We start from the raw sequence: 25,955 nt of genomic DNA on the forward strand, positions 1-25,955 counted from the left end.
GATTAAATCCTCTTTCTATTGCTCCAAATAAAAGAGCCTCTCCCCCCCCCCCCCAAACACAGAACCCCTCTCTTTTTCCTTTCTTTTCTGGATGAAGGAGATAAAGTGAGGTCTTTCAAGACAGTTGTGAAAATCAAGTAAAGCTTCATCTATTTCAAAGTTTGAGTAGGCCTGAAGGGCTTTAAGTATTAAGTCAAGGGCATACTTAAAGTCTCCTCCCTGCAATCTTAAGGACATACTTAAAGTCTTCTCCCTGCTACCCCATCCCTGTTATCCCCCTAAGGGCATACTTAAGTCCCCTTCTTGTTATCCTCCCTATTCCAGCCAAATATGGGCACCTAAGTACTTATTGGTCAAGTTCAATTTCTTGGATAGTTCCCGCATGTAGAATGTAAGATCCTCAGCCAATAAGGATGAGGGTCAGTGGTGGGAGGGGAATTTTCGTTAGGGATTAAAAGCGACGACCCTGCCCCCTACGGTGCTTCCTCCCTTCGATTGACTGCTCAGTGGGTGGAATGCCCGTTCTCAAGAACGTATAATAAACTTTGCTTTGCTTCTAGAGATCTATCCAGTTGTTTTATTAATGATTTCTGACCCACACATGAACTATTGATTTCAGGAGTGCTAGGGAACTCCCAGTAACAGAAATTCTTTCTATAAATACAAAGTAGAAAATACTCTATGCAAGACAACTATATAAATATATATACAAATATTGCATTTAACATATTTAACATGTATTGGTCTACCTGCCATCTGGGGAAGGTGTGGGGGAAAGGAGGGGAAAAGTTAGAACAGAAGGTTTTACAAGAGTCAATGCTGAAAAATTACCCAAGTATATGTCTTGTAAATAAAAAGCTTAAAAAAAAAAGAGTAGATACAGGGCCATAGACTCTTGGTTTAGGTAACAGTTCTTATTATAGTTAGGATAATAAATGAAAAAAACGTAGAAGCCTGGGATTTTTATTGTCTATGCTTTAATAAAGGCCGTGTTACATATTAAAAATAATAATAATAATAATAATACTCTAAGAGTTGCCAGGGATACTGAGAGGTTTAAGTGACTTGCCCAGCTTTTTCTTTTATTTCCTATTTATACTGTATGTAGTTTGTTAATATATTTGTGCTTGCCTCTCATTGCCCTCATTAGCTTACAACCTCCTTATGCCTCCTTTCACCTCTTTCTCTATCTCCAATGTCTGGCATATAGTAGGTACCTAATAAATGTTGATTGACTGACAGGCAATATTTATCAGAGGCAAAAACTGAAGCCATATTCCAAGATAGACTTTCTATTTACTAGGACCTAATAAAGATCTGGGAAGCTCCCAATTCTACTATTTCTCCCTACCAAAGAATATCAGTGGTCAAAAACATTTCCTAAGACCAGATACATTCATATTTCAACAAGCATTTATTAAGATCCATATGTACTTAACTTTCACCTACTGCTTCTAGCTCTGCTATTTGGGGCTTATTAGAAAAAGTCTAATCCCATTTCCACAGGACAGCTTTTCATATACTTGAAGACAGCTGACCTGTTTCCCCTAGGGCTTCTCCTCTCAAGGTTAAAGTTCCTTACACGCAGAATGGATTAGCAAGGTCTTTTATATATAAGATAATGAAATAATATCTATCTGCTTGACTACTAATTTGGAACTGGTAGGTAAAGGACAAGAGGGTTAAAAGTTTACCGTTAAATGGATTTATGAAAGAAGTTTGCTAAGCAAATTAATTGTGTAAACAAGATTAGAGACTAAAGTGTATTTAAGAGTCAGGCTTCAATGGCACATTTGCATACAATCAATTCATGTGTTAATTCCAAAAGAACCTTAGCTGGTGTTTTTTCAGGCAGGACCTTTAGAAAAAAAAAAAAAGAGGTTAATCATTACACTACTGGTTCAGGTACTGGAAAATAAAAGAATATACGATAATATGGCCAGACTGCCAAAGACCTGAAAGGAAGATACAAAACAGTGCAATTTTGTTGCCTGTTTTTCAACTGTTAATTTGGCTTGACTCAAAGTCACACAATATAACCAGAGGAATCTGGCTATGAAAAATATGAGATTATAGGCAAACATGTTTCTGGCAAACTGGAAACTGAGTGGATGCCCATCAAGTGGAGAATGGCTGAATAAATTGTGACATATGAATATTATGGAATATTATTGTTCGGTAAGAAATGACCAACAGGATGATTTCGGATGATTTCAGAAAGGCCTACAGAGAGCTACCCGAACTGATGCTGAGTGAAATGAGCAGGACCAGGAGATCATTATATACTTCAACAACAATATCATATGATGATCAATTCTGATGGACCTGGCCATCTTCAGCAATGAGATGAACCAGATCAGTTCTAATGGAGTAGTAATGAACTGAACCAGCTACACGCAGCAAAAGAACTCTGGGAGATGACTAAGAACCATTACATTGAATTCTCAATCCCTATATTTTTGCCCACCTGCATTTCCTTCACAAGCTAATTGTACAATAATATATTTAACATGTATTGGTCATCCTGCCATCCAAGAGAGGGGGTGGGGGGAAGGAGGGGAAAATTTGAAACAAAAGGTTTGGCAATTGTCAATGCTGTAAAATTACCCATGCATATAACTTGTAAATAAAAAGTTATTAAAAATTTTTAAAAATGTTTCTGGCAGCCCTTTTTGTAGTGGCAAGAAACTGGAAATAGAATGGACACCCATCAGTTGGAGAATGACTGAACAAATTGTGGTACATGAATATTAGAGAATATTATTGTTCTATAAGAAGCAGCAGGATGATTTCACAAAGGCCTGGGGAGATTTACATGAACTGATGCTAAACAAAGTGAGCAGAACCAGGAGATCATAATAAACAGCAACAACAAGATTATACAAAGATCAATTGTGATGGACTTGACTCTTTTCAATAATGAGATGATTCAGGCCAGTCTTGTGACCATTGGACCAAAGTCATAAAAAAAAAACAATCTGCACCCAGAGAAACAACTATGGGAACTGAGTATGGATCACATGACAGCATTTTTTCTTTCTCATTTTTTTCCTTTGTGAACACATTTTTTCATGTGTAGAAATATGTATAGAAGAAATGAAGATATTTAACATATATTGGATTACTTGCCATCTAGGGAAGAAGGTGGGGAAAGGGAGGGAAAAAATTTGGAACACAAGTCTGCAAAAGTGAATGCTAAAAAAATTATGTATATATTTTTTTCTATGTATGTTTTGAAAATAGAAAGCTTTAATAATTTTTTTTTTTAAATATGAGATGTTGGTTCAAGTATTAAAGTATTAAAAGAATTGAACAATTTTTTAAAGGGACCCCAACACCCCCACCCCTATCCCTCCCTAGCCCATTCTCCTACTCTAGTTCAACTTAGGACCTAACTCATTATCCACTGGTAACATCTGAATGAGATAAATGTTCTCTCAATAGTTCAGCAGCTAGAGTGCACAGTGGATAGAATGCCAGGTTTGGAATCAGGAAGACTTTTCTTTCCGGGTTCAAATCTAGCCCTAGACATTACTAGCTGTGTGTGACCTTGGACAAATCATTAAACCAAATAGGTCTCAGTTTTCTCATTGCTAAAATGAATTGGAAAGGGAAATGGCAAACCACTTCAATATCTTTGCCACAAAAACTTCAAATAGGATCAACAAGAGTCGAACACGACTCAAAAACAATTGAACAAAACCAGAAGGTTGTCCAACCAACATTCCACACTAGGTATTCTTCATCTATTTGGTTTTCTCTGTTTGTATGTTTAGATCAAATTTTTTTGAGTAAATACAGAATATATATAGAACTTGTTTTAAGAAATGTTGATAACAGCATTTTAATGTAATTTCTTTCCTTTGCAATTTGTACGTTCTAAAATATCATTGAGATGAGGGAAGAGGTCCTTGATACAAAAAAAAACAAAAACAAAAAACTTCAGACTTCATGTTCTAGAAATCTTCTAGCCCCATGAAAATAACACTGAACTAAATAAGAGTCAGAAAGCTTGGCTTCTAGTTCCAGTTTTCCCTTTTGGTAGCAGTGGGATTGAGCTTTTTAAAATTTATCATACCATTGTTATTTATCATCTTAGGTACTTCAACAATGTTCAGGGATTAAGGAAATTCAGCATATTGGCATCCTCAAAGAGGAACATCTGGAATACCTGAATTTTTTTTGAATTAATTTGTTCAGTCCTTTCTTGTTAATGACAAAACGTCTAGTGCTAAGATTTTTATTCTTAAATGCTCATTTGACTGTTTTTGCTGACTGTCAAGTTTATAATATAAATACAGTGTCTTGCTGATAGTAATTTAATAAATGCTTGTTGATTTGAATAGTAATTTTTAAATTCAACTGTAGCTTAGATATATTGGGAAATATAAAGGATTGCCATAGCCCAGATTTAAAAAAAAAAAAAAAAAAGGAAATTGGTTCAAATAACAATTTAAAACCATTAAAAGAATTTTAACAATTTCTTAAAGGCAACCCTGCCATTCTACTCTAGTTCAACTCAGGACCTAACTAACTGTCCATTAATAGCATCTGAGGGAAATATATGCTGTCTTACTCAAAAAAGGTTGTGACAGCTGAATGGCATGGTGGATAGAGTGCTAGGTTTGGAATCAGACAGTTATTTACCCCCCCCCCCCCCCGCCCCTCCCTTAGTTTAATAGATACCAGGGTTCTCAAAGGCATCTTTGCTCAACAGAAGTAATTATCTCCTTCATACAAAGCACTGTGCTAAGCTGAGGAAGATATAAAATTGAAGTAAGATAGGATCCCTTCCCAAATGTACCTAACTAGAATGAGAAGGAATCTGGAAACTGACTCCTCTATCATTATGAATAACAGAAACAACTCACATTTCTATGGCAAATTAAGGATATAAAGTGCACTAATACCTTGTTAGATAAGAAGTAAAAACATCAAATCATTTTTATAAACTAGTAAGTGCCTACAGCATCCATCATAGTTTCATAGATCTAGATTTGGAAGGGAATTCAGAGGCCTTCTGGTCCAACCCCCTCATTTATTAGATAAGATCCAGGGAGATGAAGTCATTTGCCCATGGTTACCTGGATAGTAAACATTAATACTGGAAGAATCAGATAGCCAGAAAGCAGCAGAGCCTGCATTGAATCTGTTCTATTGGTACTAAGTCCAGTGTTCTTTCTATTCTTATGCCAGACTACCTCTTGAGTAAAGAGACAGCACTTAAATAATGTAGCTAAAAAATGTCAGTCATCAACTAACCAAGTCATGCAGATTGCTCAGTTACTTTCTTTGCTTCCTTCTTTGGATTCAGCTCTATACTTCTATTAAAAAAAAAAATTTTATCTATGTCTCCTAACCACCTTAATGATAGCACTATATGAATGTTGCTCATTAATGAGGTTCATTTGTAGGTTAACTTAACAACAAACTTTCTTTGAATTCTAGTCTGAATAAATACATCACTCCTCTATTTGATTTCATAGAAAGAGTGAGGATATCTTATACTATAAAATTTAATAATTTGTATATTATATAATATTTGATGAGTTTTGAAGGTAATAATTACCTTATATCCATTATTTCATTTCATTTTCACAATAATACTGTGAGATAATAAAAGTATCATAATCTCTATTTTATTTATTTTTTTTTTTTAAGGAAACAGAGACTCATAAAGTCTATTGATTTGCTCAGGATCACACAACCAATAGAAAACAAATACAGCACACTAACTCTGGCTCTCTGACATCAAAACCAGTACAGAGCAGGGTTTCTTAATCTGGGATCTATAAACTTGATTTTAAAATGTTGATAATAGTATTCCAATGTAATTTGTTTCCTTTGCAATCCAATCATTTTATTTTGTATGTTCTCAAATATCATTGAGAATGGGTGTGTGTGGGGGGGGAGTCCTTGATACAAAAAAGCTTCAGAATCCATATTCTAGAAATCTTCTAGACTCTTGGAAATAACACTGAACTAAATAAGAGTCAGAAAGCTTGATTTCTAGCTCCAGTTCTCCCTTTCAGTAGCTATGTGACTGAGCAAATTATTTATCATCTCAGCTTGTTTTCTTATCTGGAATGTGGAAGTAAAACCACCTACCCAGACTATGTCTGTTTGCAGATCAAATGAGGAAAACATACAATAAAATCTTTCTAAATTTTTGGATATCATTCATTATAAAAGTAAGGGCACCGAAGGACAAAAGAAATTAAGTGACACCAGTCAGTCAATATTTATTAAGTACCTACCATGTGGAAGGCACTGTACTAAGTGCTGGGAACCCAAAGAAAGACAAAAATAAATCAGTCCCTGCCTTCAAGGTGCTTGCAGCCTAATGGGGAACACAACATACACACAACCTTGTATGAAGAAACTACATACAAGATAAATGAAAATCACAGGTCCAGAAATTAGGGGTCAGAAAAGACAGGGAGGTTGTCTCATTTTACTGATGAGGAAACTAAAACCTAGAGAGATTACATGACTTGCCCATGGTCATATAAGAAGACAGAATAAGGAAATGTTTTTTTCTGATCCTGCCTATTCTCTACCCTATGGCAGAATGAGAAGTCAGAAGGGAATAAATATTTCCAAAATTTCCCCCACCACCCCCCAAAAAAGCAGCAAGAGAAAAACTGAAAAGAAACAAAACTACCATAAATGCTTGAAAGAAGTTTTAAAATCAAGAAATGAATGAGAAAACCAGGAGTAACTATGCACTCTCCAAAAGTGGTTGAATATGTATAAAGAAATTTCCATCAGTATATTTCCCAAGGACATAGCATAAGTATAATTATTCCCAATTAACAGATTAAGAAACTGAGATTCAGAAAAGTTAAATAACTATCTCTTGATAAAGATGACCTTCAACAATATGGGGAAAAGCAAAAACAAAACAATTATCAATTGATTTTCTTAAGAAAAAGTAAAATTGGTATTTTCCATACTAAAGGAATTAAAATGTAATCAGATGAGAAAAAAATTCAAAAAGAAAAAGAGGTGTCGGAGTGAAACTAAGGAATCTTAGGATAAGTTGAATTGGTTAGAAATACATATGAAGACTATACTGGCAACTAAATTCTGTGAAAAGAATTGGCAAAAAACAATGGGAGGAAAAACATTACATTGGAAAATTGATTGGGAAAAATATAGACAAAACTAAAGGAGGTGTGTATGTGTGAATTCTAAACATTCAATCTCATCTAGTTCAAACTATTTGAAAGATAAAGAAATGAAGGCAAAATGGCTTAAGATAATTACTCAAGGTCAAATCATATCTTTTTAATAGAATGTAAGTACTGATCTTTTTACTAGGGTCCACAATGACCTTTAAACCACCCTGATTATTTTTTTTAAATTAAAGCTTCTATTTTTGCTACAATTTTCTCTTTAGATTCTCTACCCTTATTCCCCCCAAATAAGGGCCTAGAAAAATACAACCAACAAAGAACTCAGAAAGGAAATAAATAAGAAACAAAAAGGACTGCTTAGTGGTGTCTAGCCTTCCTATTCTTTCCATCCTGAAGTTTACATTACAATGTCCCATAGTGTTGTCATATTTACAGCAATTGGTTTCCTATTAAACAATTAGGAAATCTTTAATAAACTATATTAAGGAGAGTGATTGGGGAATTCTTCGGCAAGAGCAGAGAACAAAGATTGAGAGTCTCAGGAGTCTTTTGTTTCTGTCTGTAGATAGATGGTAAACTCTGAATTAGACAACCTGGAAGGAGACACAGGGTGTAGCCAGGTGGAGGCTGCAGTTGAAGTCAGAAGACCTGGTTTTACTTCCAGGCTCTTCTGCCTCCTACTCTTAAGAGTTGGGAAAGTTAGAATCACCCTCTCCAGATCTTAGTTTTTTCATCTATAAAAGTAAATAAAAAGATGAATGAATGAATGAATGAATGAGTAAATAAATAAATAGATGGATGAATGAATAAATAAGTAAATACATGAATGAATAAATGGGGGAAACACGTGGTCATTATTGAAGTGAACCCAGAAGTGAGGTGAAGGAGAAAGATCAACTAGTTCTAGAATTAGAGAATTAGCATTCAAAACATGGCTCTACTATTTACTACCTCCCTGACAGTGGTGGAGAGGTTTAATCTTTTTCTCAGCTTCATTTTCTTCATATGTAAAATGAGGAGACTTTGGAGTAGATGGCTTCTAAGGTCTCTTCTAGCTCTAAATCTATCAGTCTATAAAAATGATTACAGCAGTCTAGATTATCAGAAATCAATAAGCAAACAAAAATTTATCTCTTTAATGTCGCTATTTGTTTAACAATATGGTAACGTTGCAAGTTTAGATACAAGAATCTACAAAAAAACTGAAGCATTAGGTAATTAATGAAAATAATGGAGAAATACATGTTAGCCACTGAAAGTAAGCTACCAATATAGAAGCGCACAAGACAAATGTCATGAAAGATATCATCAGAGAAATGTGTGACTAGAAAAAAAAGAACAAGGGATAACTGATGCAGCCTACATGTTCCTAATATTAGGAGCAGGATTTCTTAATGTGGGATTCATCGATAAAAAATGTTCAAGGGGTCTGTGAAATAGAATAAGAAAAAAAGCTTTACAGGGGTCATCAAAATCATCTGGTAATGGCTAAGAAATAGAGTAGTTGATCAATGGAATAGGCTAGGTCCACAAGACACAATAGTCAATGACTTTAGTAATCTAGTGTTTGATAAATACAAAGATTTCCAGGTCACTATTTGACAAAACTGCTGGGCAAATTGGAAAATAGCATGGCAAAAGCTAGGCACTGACCAACACCTAACACCCTATACCAAGATAAGGTCAAAATGGGTTCATGATTTAGACAAAGGGTGATACTATAAGCAAATTAGAAGAGATTGTCTACTTTTCAGATCTGCAAAGAAGGAAGGAATTTATGGCCAAAGAAGAACTAGAGAACATTATGGAATGCAAAATATATCATTTTGATTATATTAAGTTAAAAAGTTTTTGTACAAACAAAACAAAATTTTGCAGCCAAAATTAGAAGGGAAGCATAAAACAGGGGAAAAAAATTACACCCAAAGTTTCTGTTAAAGGCCTTATTTCTAAAATGGAGAATTAACTCGAATTTATAATAATACAAGCCATTTTCCAATTGATAAACAGTCAAAAGATATAAGCTGAGACTTTTCAGATGAAGAAATTAAAACTATTTTTAGTCATATAAAAATGATTTAAATCACTATTGATTAGAGAAATGCAAATTAAGACAACTCTGAGGTGACCTTTTATACCTCTCAGATTGGCTAAGATGATATAAAAAGACAATAATAATTGTTGGAAGGCATGTGGGAACACTAAGACACTAATACATTGTTGGTGGACTTGTGAACATTCTGGAAAGCAATTTGGAACTATGCCCAAAGGGCTATTCAAACTTTGATTCAGCAGTTATCTCTACTGAGTCTGTATCCTAAAGAGATCATAAAAAAAAGGGGAAAGAACCCATATATGCAAAAATGTTTGTAGCTACAAAAAGGGCTATTACATACATTCTACTCCATACATTGACTAATTGACTCACACTTGAACAATCAATCAGCCTCTCTCAGCTTCAGTTTTCTCATCTACAAAATGGGGCTGATAAAAAGTACTTATCACACAGAATTGTTGTGAGGATCAAATAAGACAACAAATGGAAAACACTTGCAAAATTAAAAGTCCTTTTATAGATAAATAGATAGACATTCAGTTAGATGAATGGATGAATACTAGATATTGTTGTTATTATCACAGCCATTAGAGCAGAGATCCATCAAAGTCAAAATAAGGAAGTTGGGCTAGATGATCTCTAAGATCCTTTTGGCTCTAGATCCCATGGAAACGTTAGGTTTGAATCCCAGTTTGTAATTTAATACCTGTGTGACCACAAATATATCATTTTCCTTCTCAGAACATTAATTTATTCATTCTGTAAAGTTGGTAATAATACTTGTACTATATATCTCACAAGATCATTGTGCCAAAATTTTAAACCCTATTGTTGTTCAGTCATTTCAGTCATGCCCAATTCTTGGTGACCCCATTTGGGATTTTTTGGACAAAGATATTGTAGTGTTTGTCATTTCCTTTTCCAGCTCATTTTACAGATGAGAAACTGAGGCAAATAGGGGTTAAGTGACTTGTTCAGAGTCCCACAGCTAGTAAGTATCTAAGGCTGGATTTGAACTCAGGAAGATGAATCTTTCTGACTTTAGGTCTGGTACTCTGTGCACTATGGTACCACCTACACGCCCTTATAAGCCCTAAAGAATTGCAAAAAATGTGAGCTGTTATAACATTATCTAGCAAGGCTGCAAAAGTGCCATGCAATCATCATGGATATGACTTACAAGCACAGGATTTAGAGCTAAAAGAGCCCTTAAAGATCCAGACCACCCCTTTCCAATTACAATTGAAGAAATTGAGACCCAGGGAAAGAAAGTGACTCATCCTTGAATATGCCTTCACTACATGAAAAACATTAAAAAGCCCCAGCAAATACTCCACTAAATTTCCTACAGAAATGGACCACAAAGTCATAATGAAGAAAGGACCTAAAATTGGAAAATGGAGGACTTTATTGAGCACCATTAAAATGATCAATTCTTATCTTGGAAACTGCAGTCTCATGCACAGAAAGGAAAGCAGAGGCCCTGAGCCCTCACAGAGGAAGGAACTATGGACCTGTCAATTCTAACCCTAAACCTAAAACACCTCCCCCCCAATTGCCTTACCCAAAGAATCTATGCTTATAACAATTTCAATAAATGCTCTCCATTCACCAAAATGAGGGAAATCAAGATTCCATAACAATGAGCACTGTTCAATTCCTGATGATGAATTACAATGAGACCCATTTGAATATTCATTCCATTTCCATACCTAAATTTGGAATTATTACTCCTCTACATCTCTTTGAGAGATTCTAAGGACAAAAGTACAGAGATACCCACAGATGTGTTCTGAGTTTCCTATATTACAAAATGGCAGCTTTCCAAAGTGCAATATAAAAACTGTCTCTGGGATATCCTTTTGGCTTTCTGCAAGTTTCTGTCATTAGGTTTCCATACATAATGACTTTACTTCAAAGTCTGATTCAGAGTACAGTAAATATGAATTCCAAAAGAAATTAAAGAGGCCTCTCTAAGTCAACCAATAGCTAAGTAACCTTTGACAAGTCACTTCATTTAGGTACTTCAATTTTCTCATCTATATAACTGTTAATATTTTTTCTTGAAAGACAAAATAGACACAAAATGTCATGGATCATTACTACCATTACTATTAACGATATATTTCTCTTTTGTTTAAAATTACAAAATAACCACTCAAAGTAGGCTATAAGAGTGTTATAAACCTTAATTTACACATGAAAAAACTGAGGCACAAAGGGATTAAATGAGCTAAGATCACATAGCTGGCAAGATTCAGGGCTGGGACTCAAAATAGAGATCTCCTGATTCTAAGTTCAAAAAACTTTTTTTTTAAAAAACTACATCACAATGTCTCTTGAAAAGAAAAAGGCAGTGGGGTATCCTTCAAATTGGAGGACCTAGGTAGCACTGTGGATGCAACACACAGCCTGGAATCAAATCTGGCCTCAGACACTAGCTATGTGATCCTGAACAAGTCCTATTTGCCTTAGTTTCCTCATCTGTAAAATGAGATGAAGAAAGAAATGATAAGCTACTCCAGTATCTTTGCCAAAAAAAATCCCAAATGGGGTCACCAAGAATCAGACACAAATGAAAGAACTCAACAAAAACAACATCCTTCAAATTGGGAACGGCTGAATAAACTATGGGATATTAATAAAATAGAATATGACTGATGAGTAAGAAATGACAATTGTGGGAAATTTAGAGAATTATTCCAACTCTAAATCTATGATCCCTTGTACTTCTCCAAAATGGCAGGGGATACCAGAACATAAATTATGTCTATGGAGCCACTTTGCTGAGATTAGATGTCTTTCTTCCACTACTTGTTCCCTTACCCTATAGAGAAAATCTGTTCCTTTCACATCAACTTCAGAAAATTCTGATTACCTTCAAATGGCAGGTTTAGTATAGCTTCAAGCCAGTAGTACATTTTGACAGGTGGAGTATTTCTTAATAGCTATTGAGCACAGGTTGAAGGAGATTTTATCATGTAAGCAGTGCCATAAATCTTTGTAAGCATATTATCTGGACTGGGGAGTTTCAACTAAGAAATTGCATTTTGGAGGAGAAAATTAAGACCTATATGTTCTGAGGCAGGTATACAGCTTATGAAAGATACTTCTATCTTCCCTACCTCTATTAAATATTCTGGTTATCTCTTCTAGCCAAACCCCCTCAACAAACATCAACCTTATCATCATCATCATCATCATTGCTAACTTTTATATGGTACTTAAAAGTTAACAAAGCACTTTACAAATACTGTCTGATTTTATCCCCACAACAATCCTGAAAGCGATTAATAATAATGGCATTTATGTGTAACTCTAAGATTTTTAAAGCATTTTTCAAATATTGCATTTTAGCCTAACATCTTGGGATATAAGTGCTATTATTATTTCCATTGTAGAAATGAGAAAAATAGGACAAACAAAAGGTAAATGACTTGCCCAGGATTACTTAGCTAGTAAATGTCTGAGGTCAAATTTGAACTCGGATATTCCTGACACCACCATTAATTATTCCATCAACTTCATCATCTAGCCACCTAGAGAACAAGAGAGATAGCATTATGGGATGAAGAATTAATAATTTTGATTACATTAAATTTAAAAAGATTTGCACAGACAAAACCAATGTAGCCAAGATTGTAAGGAAAGTAGAAAACTGGGGAAATTATTTTTCCAGAACATTTCTCTGATAAAGACTCTATTTCTCAAATGTATAGAGAACTGAGTCAAATTATAATAATTTGTTCTCCAACTGATAGATGGTCAAAGGATATGAAAAGATTTTTTCATACAAAGAAATCAAAGCTATCATTTTTTTAAATGTTCTAAATCATCAATGACTAAAGAAATGCAAAATAAAACAACTGAAATACCATCTATCAGATTGACTAATATGACTGAAAAGGAAAATCACAGATGTTAAAAGAGATATAGAAAAACTGGAATATGAATGAACCACTGATGGAGTTGTGAAACGATCAACTATTCTGGAGTGCAATGTGGAATTATGCCCCAAAGGCTATAAAACTGCATATCCTGTGATTTAGCAATACCATTATTAAATCTGTATCCCAAACAGATCAAAAGAAAAGGCCCTATGTGCATAAAAATATTTATAGCAGCTCTTTTTGCAACAGCGAAAAATTAGAAACTGAAAAGATACCCATGAATTGAAGAATGACTGGACAAATTGTGGTGTATGATTGTGATGGAATACTATAATGCGATAAGAAATTATAAGCAGAACAGTTTCAGAAAAACTGGGAAAATTTGTGCAAAGTGATGAGAGGTGAAATGAGCAGAAACCAGGAGACCACTGTATACACTAACAGCTATTTGATTATGAGCAGCTCTAAATGACTTAGCTACTTTCAGCACTACAAGGTTTCAAGACAATTTCAAAAGACTCATGATGAAAAATGTTATCCAATTCCAGAGAATGAACTGATGGAGATCAAAATATAACATATTTTTTTAAAATTTCTTTGAGTTTTTTGTATTTGTTTTCTTTTACAACATGGTTAATATGAAAATGTTTTACATGACTGCACATATATAATCTTTTTATTTTTAATAGTATTTTATACATGCAATATATAATGCAATGATAGTTTTCAATCTTAACTTTGGCAAAACCTTGTGTTCCAAATTTTTCTCCCTCTCCTTCCCTCCCAAAGCAAGCAATCCAATATAGAATAAACATATACAATTCTTCTAGACACATTTCTATTTGTCATTCTGCACAAGAAAAATCAGATCAAAAAAGAAAAAAACATGAGTAAGAAAAAAAAAACAAACAAACAAACAAACAACAACACAACAAAAAGATAAAAACACCATGTTTTGTTCCACATTCAATCTCTGTTGTTCTCTTTCTGGATGGTACTTTCCATCTGTACACATATAATCTATAGCAAACTGTTTGCCTTCTCAAAGATGGGGCAAGAAAGAAGGGAGAAAATATGGAACTCAAAATTTTTAAAATAAATGTTAAAAATTAATTTGTTTACCTGTAATTGGGAACAAATAAAATAAAATAATATTTAAAAAAGAAATCGTAGTCATTTCTTCAGTTTATTATCCTATCCTAACTAATGGCATGTTCACTTATGACATGACCTTATTTCAGGTTTTCTTGGCAAAGCTACTGATTTGCCATTCCCTTATCCAGTTAATTTTATAGATAAGGAAACAGAGGCAAACAAGGTCAAGTGATTTATACAGGGGTACACAGCTAGAAAGAGCCTAAAATCAAATTTGAACTCAGGTACTCCTGACTCCAATCCCAATGTTTCTATCAATTGTGCCACCTCTTGTGTCATTAGTTTATTATAAACTTAAAATAGAATTAATGACATGATGTTAGGCAGCCAAAATTATTTCAACTTTTCATTATATATATATAACTTTTCATATATATATGAATCAATATGTATAGACACATATATGTATGTTCACATACAGATATACATAAAGATGGGAGAGAGACAGAAAAAGAAATATATACACTCAAAGAGAGAGAAAATGATCAGCCATAAAGACCAAAATATAAACCTGCCAATCTTTTAATCTCTCTGCCTGGACTAAATACATATTCCAGATCTCAGTGCATTAGCTATCACTATTTATGTTGTTTTGCTTCTTTCATAGTGTTCTCAGAAGCATAAGAAATAATAAGGACCAAATAGGTGAGAATATCTTGCCTGAAGTCACATAGGTACAATTGGCAGAGCCATAATTTGAGCCCAGGTCCTCCAACAAATCCTTTCCATCATACCATGCTGCCTGTCTTCTTCTGTACATAAATCAGAGGTTTAAGAAATGTTTATTACATTGATTTGTGGAAGATCCACAAAGATATAAATGCATACATCTGAATATGTGGCAAATCTAGTAGATGATTTGGAGAGTTTTATCCCTAAAAACACAAAATGCCCATAATCATTACATTATAACTTCTAGACACAAATGGCATCAAACTGTACTGACAAATTATTTTAAAAACACATAATCCTCATCAGGTTTATACTTGCAGCTCATGAAATTAAAGTTTTTTCCACAATTAAATACATACAATTTAGGTATACCTCAGAGTGAACAGCTCTAATACAAATAGCACACCAATCTAAAGGTTAACTTAAGTAGCTCAAAGTGTATCTTACCTGTTGGAGTGTGGATCTTTCCACAAGGATTCTTCATCATCATTGGTTCATACCTAAACTCAATATCGCACCACAATGATGTCTCCCCAACTTCTTAAATCATTCATAACCTGGCTTGCTGAAAGACATACTGTGAGAAAACAGAGCTGCCTCTTCTAGGAAAGGGAATAAGAGGAAGAAAGGAAAATGGGTCTTGGACCTAGAATCATATCATCTAGTTCAAACTAGCAATTTTTCATATGAAGAAAAAGAAGTTTAGTGAAAGGGAATGACTTATTCAAAGCCACAATAAATTATTTATAAGTAATATATTTAAGGTCATATGGATCAATGACAAAATCGCTAGAACCCAGGATTGTTAAATGCCAATCAATCCAGTGATCTTCCCACTGTACTGCAACTAGACTCCTTAGTTATGTTTAGAGGTCATTTCTTGCCCAAAGGTAAATCTCCAATCCCTGACAAACACCTTCACTTTCACCAAGTTCACCTACAAAGTCACTAAGTATTTCTAGTGACAAGAAAACACCTCCTGATGCAGTTTGCAAAAACCAAAAGAAAGATCTGGATCAACAAGTATATTCCTTTCATTCCGATATATATATATATAAAACTATACCTACTAGACCAAACAGAAACTATAAGCCTTTATATTCTAGATTTTTATATTTCTACTTGAGCACTGAACTCTACTAAAGTGACAATATTTCAAAAGGACTATACTAAAAACCATATTGCTGCAGATCTTGCTGAAAATGAGTGGGGTCCTGGTTAACCTTGTCATAGAGAGATTTGATAAATGCTTTACAGGGATTTATCTTGTTCTTTTTCATGTAGAGAGCAGACCAACTCTCAATATTCTTAGAATGTTCTCACAACCAAGTTGATTTCTTATTTTATAAAGAGAAAAAAATTGATTCAGACAGAGAATACTGATAGAAAGGGGCACTAAGTCACACCACAAGTCAGTGGCAAAGCCAAGAATAGAACACAGCTCCCTGGATTTTCAATCTGGTACATTATCTACTGAAACCACCAACCCTCTCTATAATTATGCGTTCTTTTCCAAGAGAGCCTACAGTTGAATAGAAATGGATCTGGGATCAAAATACTGATTTGCTTGAAACAAAAGCCTAGTTTCAAACAAGAAAAAAGCCCTTGGTCTGTCTTCAGTACTGTGAAAGACAAGCTAATTTTAAAAATTTATTATTATTGAATCTGATTATCTGATTATGGGTTTGAAAAGGAAGACTCACAGATGCAAGCCCAATTTTGTCCAAAAGGATGCAAAATCATTTTAGAAATCAGAAATAAGTTGAATTCTATATGTGTCATTGTCACCAAGTTTGCAAGAAAAATCAAGGATTGGGTTCACATTTATCACCTACAGTCTAAAGCTTTTCAGTTCACTCCAAAGTTAAACTACACAAAGCTAACAGAAGAGATTTTTGTTTTCAGTCTCAAAAGCCACAAAGCATTCCAGCTTCCCTGAAACCATTTACTATGGGGATACTTATGACTCGGGAATCAAATCTGATACTCCAGCAAAACCAAGCTGTTAGTTTCCAACTTGTCATGGCACAGATGACAAACAGATCATTTTGAAGCTGTCTCAAACATAGATAAGGTCTGTTGTTCCCTGGATCCAATATAAATTTATTTGGATGATTTTTAATATTTTGCTAGTAGTATTGAAATTACTGGGATGAAAACAGGGAAGGGGGCCAGTGGAAATGGGATTAACAGTTTATCCCTGAAAGCCACTGAAGGTCCCCTGCTAGCATCAGGTGGTAGGAGTTCTCAAGGGAAAGGCACACCTCAAAGCTGAGGAAGATCGTTACCATAGCTTTACTTTCCAGTGACAGTAGGAAACAGTGAAGCAGAGTTGGCAAGAGCCTCTATGTGTGTGTGTAAGAGAGAGAGAGGAGAGAGAGCTAATCTTGGTAATGGTTTGAGGCACATACACACTCAGCAGAGTGTAATTTTGTGAGTGGGAGGTTTCAAAACTGAAGATTTAAAACAAATACATAAAGAAATATGAAGATATGGGTGGTGAGGAGGAGTCATCACCACCACCACCCCTTTGCTGATCAGCTGAGAGACAGACCTGCTTTAGGGATGGAGAGTGGACTAGAAAATTCCTAATTAGGGAGATTTTAGTAATGAAAAGTCACTAAGCACAGAAAGAAGGTTGAAATTTTCTGTTCAACAGTTTTGAGCAGGGCAAGGATTCTGATACTGGATGGGAGGAAATAGGAAGGGCATTCAACTGTGATTAAGAACTGGGGACAAGCTGAATTGAGAGGGGCTCAGGCAGGGCTGAATCCAGTAACCAAGGTTGCGCAATCACAGTCCTACTTACAGTCACTCCCTGCAAGTCTCAGACATTTCACAAGCCTGAAAGCATTCGCATTTATTGAACTAGAAGGCTTTTTGAATTACAGCAGTTTGCCCTCAAGCAGAAAGGAAGCTTCTTTTCCACTTAGCCCCTAAAAAAAAACACACCAGACCCCCCATAGCATGGCTTACCTACTCCAGGGATGTATATAACTCCAAGAAGAGTCAACGCTGTGACTCCACTGCTAAGATTTGAGAATCCCAGAGAACAGTTTCTTAGTTTTAAGCCCAGGCTGAAAGTGGACCAGGAGGTAAAAGATTAACCAGGGCTTTAAGTTTCCCAGCTTCTGGGCCCTCCCATTAAATTAAAGAAGCTGAAGCTACCAAATAACAAAACAAAATGAAAATCCCAGAACCATCTAGTCACCATAAAGCAAAATAAAATAGGCTTTAAAAATGAAAATAATGAATAAAGGTCAGAAAGTTTAGCTTTGAGATATACCCTACCGAAATGAATAGTAGACTAAGGAAGCAGAAAGAATTGTGATAAACTCCCTCATCCCCATCCGCAGATACAAAGAGATCAAGGGATCTCCAGCAGGCAAGGATACGAATACAAGGTGGCAGTACTAGCTCCCGACCCCATAAAATGCAGTCAAGCGTCCCGTCCCCTCCCCTTTGCCTGAGAATTGAGAATCTTTAATCGTTCTCCACCTGCCGTGTTCAAATCTTAAGGAAACTAAGAGAGATCTGCGAAAATCGCCTCCTCATCAAGGAATCGGGAGCAGAACCCGAGTATCACGGTCCCTTTCACCACCACTACTAAGGAAATTCCCACAAGGCTGAGAGGTTAGGGGAGGGAACCTGCACGCACAAACTCAGCAACCAAACTGCGCTGCAACCTCAGATTCCCTGGTCTCCTTCCTTAGGTAAACGGTGATTAGGAGAGGAGTCCCTCAAGTCTCTGCACTGTGCACAAAACAGTAGGGTAAGGCCAGGCAAGAGGACTCATCCGGAGAGGGGCGTCCAAAAAAAATTCTGTTCCACCAATGCCTGTTGGGAGCAGAGCCCGGTACCGGGAGCAGAGAAAGACACTCGATTCACATCACACGGTGTTAGTGTTTGTAAGGAACATTAGAGACTGTCCAGTCACAAATCCTCCCTTTCTGGATGGGGAAACTGAGGACCAGAGTAGGGATTCAAACCCAAGACCTCTGGCTTTAAATCCACCTCTCCACAGATAAAATACCCTCTCTGCCCTCAGGAAGCTCACCGGCAAGTACAGGGATGAGACACAGACGCAGATAACTCCAATTCACACTGTTTCACGCAGAGTGAATTAGCGAGGTTCCCAGGCAATGAAATGCACCCTGTGGGGAGATGATCCTTTGACTTACTGATTTTGGTGTGGGAACCCTCAGTCTCAAAGATGTCCCTCAGCCAGTGACAAGGGAGGGACAAGACAGGGGGTGACAGATATTCAGAAACAGCGAAGCCTAAACCAACACACACACACACACACACACACACACACACACACCCCTCTTTTGCTTCCACCTCCTTACCGGATCCTTACGAAGAGGCAGCAGGTCCCCCAAGTTGTGGCTCCCGCTCCTGGTCCGCCTCCGGCTCCCTATTCCTGACCGCGGCACCGGGACTCTCCTCCCAGGGCGACGTGGAGGCGGCGTCCGCTGAGCGCCTAGCTAGCAGGCTAGCAGCGTTGGCCCCCCTCCCGCTCGAGCCACCGCTCCAACTCTGCGCTCATCGCCACCGAGGAAAACAAAAGGAAACCGGCGGAGAGAAAAGAGGAAACGAGGTGGAGGCGCATGGGGAAGGGGGAGGGAGTGAGGGAAGGAGGAGGCGGCAGCTGGGGGGCGGAGAGGGCGGGCGGGAGGGATGGCCGAGAGGGCGGGGATAGGACGAGCAGCTACCTAAGAGAAGGCTAGAGATGGAACACGTTGCGCTGAAGTTTGGCGCTGACGCGGGAGGGAGAGGAGGCAGGGGACTAGGAGCGAGGAAGGGACAGGCAGAGATCACCCCTCAGTGACCCGCCCCTCCAGCCGAGAGCCCTGGGACTGGCCCGTCATTCATGCCTCCACCCTTCGCAGACCAGATTCTATTACGAGGGCGGGGCCGAAATGGAGGAGGCACCACGGCTGGACCCCTCCCACCAAAGCGCGCCTTACGGACCTTCCTTCTCCCTCCTCCAGCCTTCTTACCTCCGACTCTTCACCTGAGGACAGCGGAGGAGGGAGGGAGCAAGAGGCCAGGGAAAAGGCCAGGGGCGTCCGGGGAGTTCTTGTAGCGCCGGTTCACTCGGTACGCGCCTGCCCCGCCTCTGCCCCGCCCCCTCCCCAGCCTCTGCAGCAGGCAGGAAGTCCTGAGCAGCCTGGCCTCGGGAACTGGGCGAGGGGCGGGTTCCTTGAGTCTAGAAAGCGAGGAACATCCAGCGGCAGCTCTCGGGAGCCTGGAGTCCTCCTCAGATTCAAGGTCTGCATCCCTAGTGCCCTGCATGCACTTGGATCAGGAACTCAGGTTTAAATCCTAGCGCACAACGCTAGCGGCGTGACCCTTGGACAAATCAATCTGCCCGTGTCTAGTTCCTTCATTTATAAAACGAAGGTCATTTTATTTTCTATTTCACAGGGGCCAATAAGATTCAATAAGAAAAGCTATTTTAAAAGCTGCTCAAAACTTAAAGCTCTATATGTTAACTATATTATTAGACTTAGGAGGTGGAATGATCGTAGACCGTTGTGTACCAGAAGTCAGACGGACTTTCATTTTTCACTCCATCCCAAGGCCCTTGCACATAGTAGGTGCTGGATAAATGGTTCTTTTGCCTTTTGAAAGAATGGAGTGAATGAATGAATTGTACTCCTGATTCAGATATTTACACACGCCCCCATAGATTAATTTGATCCTTTCTTTTACTAACCTGTAAATTGATTCTAATAATACTTTCACAACCTAGTTCACAGGATTGTTGTGAATATTAAGGTGTACTATTAAGAATATACTTGATGACTTAAAGGCAGTGGGAATATACTTTCTATTCACTATGCTACCCAGCTCTCTTGACCCTTTTCTCAACCTCATCTCCCCTTCCTTAAGAAACATGCAAAGTGTCTTCAGAAGATGAATCTTCCTTTTCTCCCCATTTCCCAGAAAAGGGAAAGGATGAGTCATTTGGGGGAATAATGGTCAAGACATTTAAAACGGATCCTTTCCAGAGTCTTTTGTCACTCCGAAAATTAGGTTTGTCTTCTTCGGAGAACAAAATATATATATATTACCCTTGCCCACTTTCACCCCCAAAACTGCCTTAGTTTCTGAATAAAGTTTCAATTCCAGAGTTTATTATTCGACTAAAAAAAAAAAAAAGCTCAAATTGTGTGGACATGGAACTACAAGGAAAATTGGAGATCTCAGAATTTTTTAACCTAGAATCCATGAACATATATATGCATATGTGTGTATGTATGTATATATTTACTACATACATACAATTTGTAGAGGAACACATGTATATAGTTAACTCCGTATCAAAGTGCTTGGTTTCTATTGTAATCCTATTTATTATGAATTTTAAAATATTGAGACGGGGTCCATTGGCTTCACCAAATTGTTGAAAAATTAACAGCATACACACACATACACACACAAAAAAAAAAACTTGAAAAATTCTGCCCTCATTTTACAGATAAGAAATTGAAAGCTAGAGAAGTAAGGTGTTGTTACCCAAGGTCATACTGTAAGGGACACAGTTAGGATTCTAACCAAGATTACCAAAGAATGCCAATCTAGTACTGTTTTCATTCCATGAGATAGATACCTCTTCAGAGTTACCATTCTAGTATCTCTAAAGAGAAAATCAAACTAGATTCCCCTCCTTCTGCAAAGCCTCTGATGGATGGATACACTCAGGTTTTTTGATTTTTAAATCATTAAAAGACTTATTATATTCAAGACCCCGGTCACCTTCATATCCACTCCAATGGATACAAAGATGAATTAAGTAGCAGCTGCTGTCCTTGAGGTTACAAACAGTCTAGTAGAGGAGAAAAAGTGATATACAATAAAGAACTGAAATACAAAGAAGAATGTAATTAAGTGCATCCTTCAAGGTGTCGATCCTATGAAATTCTCCCTAATCCTTCTGGCTTCGATCCCTTTTCTGAACTCTCACAGGACTTTGTAGCCTGCCAGTATATTCCAATCACTTGTGTAGGAGTTGTGTCTCCCCTGCCACAGTAGGGGAGCTCCTGGAGAACCGAGATTGGAGATTATTTTTATATCCCTAATGGCAGAGAGCTTTGGAAAGACTAGGTAGGTATTCGGTGAATAGTTGTTAATTTGCTGAATTAAGTGATTTGCCCAGGGTCACATAACTACAGATCCCAAACTAGAATCCAGACTCCCAGCTCTTTATAGCTGACTCAGGCACCAATATAAGTATTATTTGATAAATAGTTATAACACTATGATTAAATTCTATAAATTCACTCAGTCTAAATCAGTGTGATATAATGGAAAAATCACTGAATCTGGAGACAAGATAGCTATATATCTATGGCCTTCAGCAAGTCCCCTGAATTCCCTAAGCCCTTGGGTTCCTCATCTGGAAATGAGCAACTTGGATTAAATGATTTCTAAGGGGGCCCTTCCAGCACTAAATCATAAGAGGCTATGAAGCTCTTAGAAAGAAACCACAAGCCAAGCATTTGGAAAGGTTTGTGATCAATTTGTTTACATGGGCTACTTTTATTTCCAATGTATTCTTTCCCTTGTAGTATTGGGACAGTTAAATATAGAAGAGTTATAGAACAGATATATAATTATAGCTATAAATAAAAATAATTTTAAAAAAGGATTGATATGTCTTTAGCAGATATTATGGCTGTGGTTGTGGCTGCTTCAGTCTTGATCCATGGCATCTCTACTCAGTATATTTTCAGAATCACAGAGTCTTTAAGAGAGATTTAATGTAAACTTAGCCCAACCCTTTCTTAAGTAAGAATTTATGACATACTTAACAAATGATCAACCATTTTTTGTTAGAAGATCCTCAATAAGAAAGAACCAACTCCCTCCTGGAACATTCCATTCTGCTTTTGGATACTTTTAATCACTAGGATGTTTTCTATGAAACTATGAAATTAGTTTCTACCTTTGCAATATCCAGCCTTACTCCTTATTCTTTCCTTTGGGGCCAAATCTTCTTCCACTTGATAGTCATTAAAATACTTGAAGTTAGCTTTTATATCCCATAAGCCTTTTTTCAAGCTGAACATTCTCACTTTCTTCAGCTAGTTTTCATATGGTATAATATCAAAGCCCTTCACTATGTTGGATATCCTCTTCCAGAAACTCTGCCTTAGCAATGTACACCCAAAATCATGGTGCCAGAAATTAACACAATGCTACAGATATGGTCTGATCAGGACAGCATATAATGATACTATCTCCTCGATAGTCTCTCTTAATGTAGTCTAAGATTGCATAGACTCTTTTTACAGCTATAGGAACTGTTGAATAATATTGGGCTTTCTGTTTCCTAAAACCTCTAGTTCTTTTTTTTTTTAAATATGAATTGCTAACTAGACAAATATATCATCTTATTTTTGTAAAGCTAATTCTTCAGACTCAAGTGTAAAACATTTATCATTAAATTTCATGTTATTAGATTCCTGCAAATAACACAGCCTGATTCTGTCAGGAACCATATTGGTTAATTCTCTCAATTTAAGACATGTGAAAATCTGAGAAGTTTATCATTGAAGCTTATATCATCTCTGTCCCTGACAAAAATGTTAATCAGCCCATGGACACTACTAGAGATCTACTTACTGGTTGGTATCAAGCCATGAATGACAATTCACTAAGTCTGTTTAGCCAACCAGTTATGAAGTCACTGCTCTGGGTTGCTTTTCTTTATCAGTCAGTATCTTAGTTTGGGTGCTGTGAGCTATCTCATGATATGAGGAGTTTTTAATGTTTAAAGATCTCCCCATCTCCCTAAGTGATGGCTCATAACCAGTATTTTAATTTTTGTTATTGTTATAATTACAAATTACTCTGTATTGAAAGTGCAAGTTTGACCTCCAATTTGGGGGGGAGGGGAGGGAGCAGGGAGGGTTCTTCCCCAAATTGAAGAAACTTTAATATTGTTTTATTATAATCCTTTTATGCTTTCTTGTTAAAAGTCCTGGATAGGAGCTGGACCAGGAATCAGGAAATTCTGAGTTCAGGTTGAACCTCAGACACTTACTAGCTATTTGGCCTTCAAAAATCACTTAACTTGTTTGCCTCGCTTCCTTAACTACAATAGGGATAATAGTAGTATTTATTCCGAGGGTTGCCATGAAAATAAAATGAGGTGATATTTGTAAAGCACTTTGCAAAGCTTAAAGTTCTATACAAATGGGGAAGGGAATAAGTATTCATATAGCATCTTCTATGTGCCAATCACTATGCTAAGATTTCTTTTTCTTTTCTTTCTTTTTTTAAGCAAACATCTCATTAGTAGTAGAATAGCTATTACTATTTCCATTTAAAATTAAGGAAATCAAAATAGACAGATATTAATTGACTTATGTAGCATTCTGCAACTAACAAGTGTCTGAAGCAAAATTTGAACTTGGGGTCTTCAGAGTCTGTACTTCACCACTAGTTGCTATTAGCTAACAACTATTAGAAGCATTTCCTTTTGTAAACTCACAAATTTGCTTGTCAAAAGTGCAAGAAGATTTTTTTTTCCAACTTGCAAAAAGTTTTATACTTATCTCTTCATTCAGCTGTAACAGTAACCTCTATCAAGGTTATCCCTAAGATATTTATTAGCATGCAAATTGAGAAAACTCCACATCCTGAAATAACTGCCAACTTCCAATATTATGGATTGCACAAGAACCAATTTATTTTAGGTTCCCCCCTAAACCAAAAGCATCTACATCTAAAGCCTTTGAAAGTCTTGCATATGAGCTTAGGCCAGATGGTCTGAAATACCAATCAGGTGTGTAGAAAGATTATCCACAAGTGCCCTGACCAATTAGCATAAAGAAAATACCATTCTTAAACTCAGACATTTGCCACCTGGATTTTTATCATTCTCAGAACTTCAAGAAGATCTGAGAACCTTTCTGCTAAAAAATGATATTAGAAGGAGAACTTTTCCCCCTCTGCTAGAGCAATTTAGTCTCAAATATCATTACTGTCAAAAACTTGGAATTCTATCTTTATACAAATATTTGGGATTGTATCAGTTTGGAGAAGGCTGTTGGAACAACAAAAGTGATATTGGTCCAGAGGAGAGTGCGCTTCTATCCATAAAAGCACCAGTTGGGGTAGCCTTCATTTCTTGTTATAGTTTATATGCTTCAATAAATCATATCCCAGAAATATATGGATTGTGTGTTGTTGTTTTTTCTCAAATTTTAATGGGACAAGGATAGCGTTTGTCTAAACCACATAAATAATTTAAAGACTGATCACCCCTCTAGCCCTTGGAATTAGTGTCATGAATCTAGAACATCTTCTTAACTGTTTTGTTGTTCGGTCATTTCAGTTTCATTCAGCTCTTTGTGATCGCATTTGGGGATTTCTTCTCAAATTTACTAGAGTGTTTTTGTTATTTTACCTCTCCAGCTCATGTTACAGAGACAGAAACCAAGGCAAACTGGATTAAATGACTTACCCAGAATTCCACAGTGATGGTTAAATTTGAATTTAGGTCTTCTTGATTCTAGGCCTGGTGTTCTATCCACTGTACTACATAGTTGCCCCTTAGCCAACTCATATATTCATCTTTTCCACTAGAAATAACTGGCACAACCATACACTACATTCCCCAATTGATGTAGGAGTATATTGAGTCCTCAGAGTGAGGCTCACTATTTCCCATCAGCATTCAAATCTTAATTGATTAAGGAGGTATTTTTCTAATACTCTAAGTCAGGCCTTCTTAAACTTTTCCCATTCATGACTCTTTTTGCCTGACAAATTTTAATGTAAACACTGGGTATATAAGTATATAAAATGGATATACAAATCAGACTACTGATAATAAATCATATTTTTAAGACCCCCACATTCAGTTATGAGACCCCTTATGGGGTCGAGAACCACTGTCTAAGAAACTGGGCTATAAATCATGAGCCTTTCTACCAATGTGCTTCTCTCCATAATTAGTTTTTAGAAAGAGGTTATCTATTTAGGATATTCTAAGAACAGTTAGCATAAACATTCCCCCCAAATTCA

At 36.7% G+C, this 25,955-nt stretch overlaps 1 protein-coding gene across 2 annotated transcripts in view; it reads right to left on the bottom strand.

Annotated features, from left to right (window-relative positions):
* The window catches only part of HPCAL1 (hippocalcin like 1), a 185,351-nt gene extending 165,548 nt beyond the window's left edge, over positions 1 to 19,803 (bottom strand). For both annotated transcript variants that reach the window (XM_051976198.1, XM_051976197.1), the window contains exon 1: positions 19,262 to 19,803. The gene's annotated coding sequence lies outside the window, so the exon portion shown is untranslated. The remainder of the gene's footprint in view (positions 1 to 19,261) is intronic.
* Positions 19,804 to 25,955: the final 6,152 nt, after the last annotated feature.

This window comes from Antechinus flavipes, chromosome 2 (assembly GCF_016432865.1).
Source record: "Antechinus flavipes isolate AdamAnt ecotype Samford, QLD, Australia chromosome 2, AdamAnt_v2, whole genome shotgun sequence".
NCBI lineage: Eukaryota > Metazoa > Chordata > Mammalia > Dasyuromorphia > Dasyuridae > Antechinus > Antechinus flavipes.